General features: G+C 52.0%; 1 protein-coding gene across 1 annotated transcript in view; it reads left to right on the top strand.

The window, feature by feature from the left end:
- LOC104488926 overlaps nucleotides 1–5,828 on the top strand; it is a 32,463-nt gene that overhangs the window by 1,426 nt on the left and 25,209 nt on the right. The window lies entirely within an intron of this gene.

Here is a 5,828-nt window from a genome sequence, read left to right as displayed (position 1 = left end):
CGATGGCAGCTCCGTTGGAGGCGGTTCTGATATTGCCTCCAAGTTTGCTGGGTCTGTGCATGTTTTCCTGTGGGGATGGCATGTGCTGTGGGGCCTGGGGGAGGCAGGGTTGGGAACTGGAACTAAGACAAGGACAATGCTTTTGGTTGTAGCAGAGAATATCTCTGTGGAGGGAGCGGGCGTTTCTTTGAAACACTGAGTTTTGGGGCTGTATGGCTGTGATCATCTCCTGTAGCTTTATTGTTTGTCTCTTGGAGCCTCAGGTTGTGAAACCGTGAGGATCTTTGGAAGGAGGTCACAGGAGTCATAGCGGCTCCAAGATGCTGGGAGGTGAGCAGGAAAACCTGCAGGAATGGGTATCTGCAGGTTTTTTGTTCAAGTTAGTGCCAAGGATTATGCTGGCAACAGGTGCCCTGCGTTCCTGCAGGCTCAGGAGCAAAGGGAGACTCACCCCTGCGCTGTTTCTGCAAGGCTAATGCACAGACCACCACGGCCCGCTGTGCCGGGTGGTATGGTGGCTGGTGACCATGTGTCTGGGCAGAAAGGCAGGCTGCCGCACTCTGCGTTTGTGGGTGTTTTGTCGGCTTTTGGAGAGCAGGGGCAGCTGCCTGCTCTGGGTGGACCAGCATGCTAATTGTTTAACCAAGCGTGCAATGCTCTGTCTCAGGTGTTGGGCCAAATGTCTTGCAGGTGTGGGTGGGGGGGTGGCTGCCTCAGAAGGTGTGGGGCTGCCAGGCACAGATTGGGCTTCTGCCTCCTCCCCTGCCTCGCGCTGTGTCTGTGCAGTCTGTATGTGTGCTGGCACCTATGGTACCTGTGCTGTTTAAAAGGTTCAGCCTGCTGTCTCTCAAACCTGGTGAAAAGCCCATTAGGGGTGAGCATAAAAACAGGTTTGTGGTGATGCCGATGGAGAAGGAGCAGCTGATCTGGGTGGAGCAACTGATCTGCATCCACCCCCCAAAGCAAGTGCTCATTGAGCTTTAAAGCCAGGGCTGCTTTAGCTGCTCCTCTCCCTCGTTACCCGCTTGCTTTTGCACTGGGTGACCTTTGCTGGAAGTTCCCAGGTTGAAGGGAATGGAAGCTGCTGCTCTGTTTCTTGCTTGCAGCAGTGCTGCTGTTGGGTAAAGTCCTGGGAACCTGTCCTGGGGCAAACAGCCAACTCGTTTGGGTGAGCTTGAGAGAGCTGACCAACCTTGGATTGGCACCCAGGCTGTGGGAGTCTTTTCAGGGTGGCATTTCTACCCACTGTAAAGATCTTGTTTTGGTACCACGTGTCCCAAATCGGTTCATTGTGGCTCTGGGTCTTCCTAGGCTCCCCCCAGACAAGAAGCTGAGATGCTGCCATTGCCTCCTGCAAGTGCAAGCAGGGAATAGACGAGCTTTGGGTGTTGAGGGAATGCACTTCCCTCTTTTCCCCTACTTTTCCCTCTTTTCCACCTCTCATTTGGGATAAGGGTTTCTCATGCAAATGCTTTTCTTCCAAATCCCTCTTCAGCTCTCCTGGCCTTGAATATTTGTGTAGTGCCAAGAGTTGGTGTCTATTTTCTGAGCTTTGCTTGCGAGTAAGCTCCTTGGGGCAGGGAGCATCTGGATGGAACAAGTCTGTGCATTGCCAGCCGACCTAAGCCTTTAATGAGTGGCCTTAGGTGTTAGCAGAATGAAACAGTTGGGTTGTGGTGTGTTAGAAAATCAACTGGCTGGAACACGTAGCTGAAGAACACGGAGCCCTTTAAGGGTGGCAATTCCATTCCAACTGTGCTGTTGACACAACCAGCTTCAGTGGTGATGCAGTTGGCGTTCTAATCCACAACAGTTGTTAAATTGCTGATGTACTTGGCATATTCCTCTTTGTCCTGGGCAGAGGTAATCAGGACATGTTTGCCATTCAGCAAAATGAAGTTGTGCGTGAAGTTGTTCTACATGTGACGGAACCCCATTTCTCCGCGATGTAACTTTAGCCTTATGCTTGCTTACGAGGGAACTGTGGACCAGGTGCTAACAAAGCCGCAGTGTCAGCTCTCTGCACGTTGCCCTGCAGTGTGTGTGTGCATACACAGTCCTGGCTGGTGACGAGCAAGTCGTGTCAGTTGTTTTCTGCTGGTATCTGGAATCAGCTGTGAGACTCCAGTCTGGCCAGCTGGCCCTGACAGGTGACTGGGGATCACCCCGATCCTCCCTGCAGGAAGGGGGTTCTTCCTACAGGGTTGGCTATGCGATGTGAACCTCAGGCTTGCGGGTGATAACTCCTCAGTCCCTGTTCCGCTGGTAGTTGGTTACTCTGCAGAGCCAGGAGTGTGGTGTTTGATTTTTTTTTTTTTGTTTTCTTTCTTCAGACCAAAAAAAAGTGAAGTAGCACCGTTATTATTGCTGCACAGTGGGTGTGCTTTGAGATCTGTGTCAGAGCTCCTGCTTTGTGTGACTGAGGACAGATGAATTTCTTCCCTTCTCTGGATTAACTGTTAGTTTTCTGGCTTGTTTTGTTCTGTGGCGTGTAAACATTCACACATCCATGTGAGCTGGAGATCATCTCCTCAGGTTTGCATGCTAAGTGTGCTGGGCACAGTCCTGCTTTGGCTGACTCTGCTTGAGCCGGAGCTTGGCTAAATGAGACCAAGAGGTGTCTTCCAACCTGAGCAGTTCTGTGGTTCGTGTGCTGCGAGTGAAGTGATGACCCAGTGGGATCTGATGTGGAGATCACTATTTCAGCTACGGCAGTGCCACTGTTCTGAGATGGTGAGGAAAAGAAGGCTGTGCTGCCTCCACAAAAGTGAACCTGTGGCTAACACAAGGCAGGGCCTGTGCCGGGCGGGCTGGGCTCTGAACACACCACCAGTGCGTGCAGTGGAGGCTTTCGACGGGAGGACTGGGTTACTGTTAGAGCCTGGGGAGAGGCGAGGGAGAGAGTGGTTATCTCCAACGAGGCAGAGCACTGGTCTTTGATTCCTGGTATTGTTATGCTTTCTGGAAATTCTTACCTGTACAGATAGACAATCCTTTCCTTGGTCTTCCTCTAATCTTTGCCTGTGTGGGGTATTCTGGTGAGGAGTTGTGTGTGAGATTCCAGCTCTGAGAAACTGACGGTTAGTCTGCTGTGAGTGATGATTCTCCGTTGGGGAATGTGAGAGCTGGGGTCTTGGGCATCAGGGGTTGTAGTGAGATGTGGGTTGGACTCTCCTCCCATGTGACAAGTGACAGGACTAGAAGCTGCCTTGAGTTGTGCCAGGAGAGGTTTAGGTTGGATATTAGGAAAATATTCTTCACTGAAAGGGTTGCGAGATGTCAGAACAGGCTGCCCAGGAGGTGGTGGAGTCCCTGCCCCTGGAGGTGTTTAACAGATGTGTGGATGTGGTGCTGAGGGACATGGTTTAGGGACCCTGGCAGTGCAGGGGGAACAGTTGGACTCGATGATCTTAAAGATCTCTTCCAACCAGATGATTCTGTGTATTGTCCTACCACTCCAGTGTCTTTGGGATATATTATAGGACCAAATCCACAAACTCAGTATGTTCTTGTTAGAGATTTCTCTTGTCTTGCAGGTGCCTCTAGAGAATTGTTGGAGGTGTCTCACACAGTGTTAGTCTTGGCCTGCCCATGGGCCTGGGGAGGACCCATGTGAGACTTGGGGTGAGAAAGCTGCACTTGTACAGAGAGGAGTGACCAGTACACACACAGACCTTCAAAATGTCAATCATTCACTCAAGTCCAGCTTCTGTCTTACACCCCTCAAGACAGCGACATTGTGCAGGAGCTCTTTGACCTGCCGTGCTGGCTGTTGTGGCCTCTTTTGGGAGCAGCGCCATGCCTCGTATTGGCAGTGACATTGTACGAGTGCTGGAGCCGGTAGGTTTCCCACACAGCGCTGTCAAACCTCACTGGAAACCTGCAGCGTCCAAACTGGAGGTGTTTATGTGGGAAGGAGCCATGCACTAAGGTCGGTACATCTCGAGACAGAGCCGGAGCCTTGGCTTTTGTACCGCAGACAGTCCCGCTGTCTGTCTGTGCAGCAGCTGGCACAGCGGCACCTCAGTGTCAGGTGTCCCTCCGAACCACCACGGCACAAACAAGGTATTATACCTGCCCTGGGCACAACCAGGAGTCTGTTATTTGGCAGCGTTCCTCTGGGCCAGCTGCCTTTAGCCAGCAACACGTGTGTGAATACGTAGAAGAAAACTGTCGTGATGGTGGGAAAAACCACCCCCTGCATTCGCTTCGAGAATATCAGCAACAGGGTTAAATCTGCCCTGCTTTCCCTGTTCGTCATTCGACACTTGGGACAGTAGTTTAAAAACTAGTGGAGAAGGAAAATATTTTCTAATTTCTTAAAGCACAATGTAAATACAAAAGGGCAAAACATAGCTTTAAAAAGAGAACAGGAAGAAAAGGCTTTTGAGGGAACAAAACCCCCGAACCCAGTCCTGGAGGATGCTCACCAAACAGGCGAGTTGAGTCGAAACTGTCAAATGCAGCATGGTCAGGAGCGCTCCGCTGTTCCTGTTCTCTGCGTCAGCTGTGGTGACTGGCAGCTAACTGCGCTGACATTAACTGGCACCCAGTTGAGTGCAGATGCTCTCTTGGCTCTCGGGAGGCTCACACACTCCGAGGACGTTTCCCTAGGAACAGCAGTGGAGGCGACATGGGTCAGAGTCAGTGCAGAGGTTCTGCGCTGCCTCATCTTCTGTGAACGTCGGGCACAGCGCGTTGGTCACTTCAGTGGACACAAACACAGCGTGAATGCTAGTGCCGCTGCAGTCTGCTGTGGGCAAGTAGCATGGGAGGCTCTGCTAAGAATTGTGGGAAAGTTTGTTGTTATTCTGGGTAAAAAGGTGTAAGGAATAGTAAAACTCCTCTTGCAGTGATGCTGTTATTCCAGAACTCTCTCACAAAGGTTTCTTCTGAAGTGTTGAGTTTTCCTTTGACTCACTCGGGTATGGCCATCGCCAGAGACACGCGCTAAGCTGCAGAGCTCACGCAGCCTCCAGTCTCCTCTATGCAGAGGACAAAACTCCAGGGTGGGTGGGGTTTCCTCTATGTAGGAAACTCCTGAGCAGCGGGATCTGACCTACAAAAGCTTGGCTTCAGATCCCTTGACCCTCCTCAGGAGGCAACTACTGAGTTTGTTCAGTGATAGCAGATGTTTTGGGTAAGCTGTTCTTCGGGTGTGCAGCGAGTCTGCTGGCTGACCCAGAGCAGATGTTCCTGGGAATTCCCAAGCTCTGAATTTTCCTTGCTCTGGGAGCACTGGAGGGTGCTCAGTGCCACTGTAAGATTCTCTGCTGGTGGGGAACAGCAGGTATTGGTTGTGTCTCGGGAAATCCCGTCTCTTTGATCTGTTACACTCTTCAGAGGAACAGGAGGAGTCTGTTCTCGGGTGGTGGTCTCTGTCGTTCTTGGCCTACGTGTGTCCGTCTTCGTGGGGAAAGTGTGGTACGCCACAGGATGGCTATAGCTAACCTACCGCTTCCGTCTGTGCGCGCCTTGTGGGGGGATAGTGCTGTCGACAGGATGCGTCTGCATTTCAGTGGTGAGTTTTGGAGATTCAGTGGTCCATGTGATGTGGATGCGGTGGGCCGTGATGGTTCTAAGCTGCGTGTCTGTTGAGCTCGGGGCAGGGAGTGTTGGTTGTGTTTGGGAAGGAGTTGGTGCCGTCAGGTGGAGGTAGCGGCAGGCCGTGTGTTGTGTGTGGCTGTGAGGAGGAGGGATGTGATGGGAGTTTGAGATTGGGAGATGGGGGTCTGTATGCAGGGAGGTGCTACGGCTGGATGTGTGCATTTAGGTGGGAGGGAGCCTGCAGGATGAGAGGGGGAGGGTGGGGAAGGGGGTTTGGGGGG

The sequence above is a fragment of the Buceros rhinoceros genome, unplaced genomic scaffold (genome assembly GCF_000710305.1).
Source record: "Buceros rhinoceros silvestris isolate BGI_N320 unplaced genomic scaffold, ASM71030v1 scaffold7412, whole genome shotgun sequence".
Taxonomy (NCBI): domain Eukaryota; kingdom Metazoa; phylum Chordata; class Aves; order Bucerotiformes; family Bucerotidae; genus Buceros; species Buceros rhinoceros.
The sequence above is the reverse complement of the archived record's forward strand: the minus strand, read 5'-3'. Positions and strand labels throughout refer to the sequence as shown.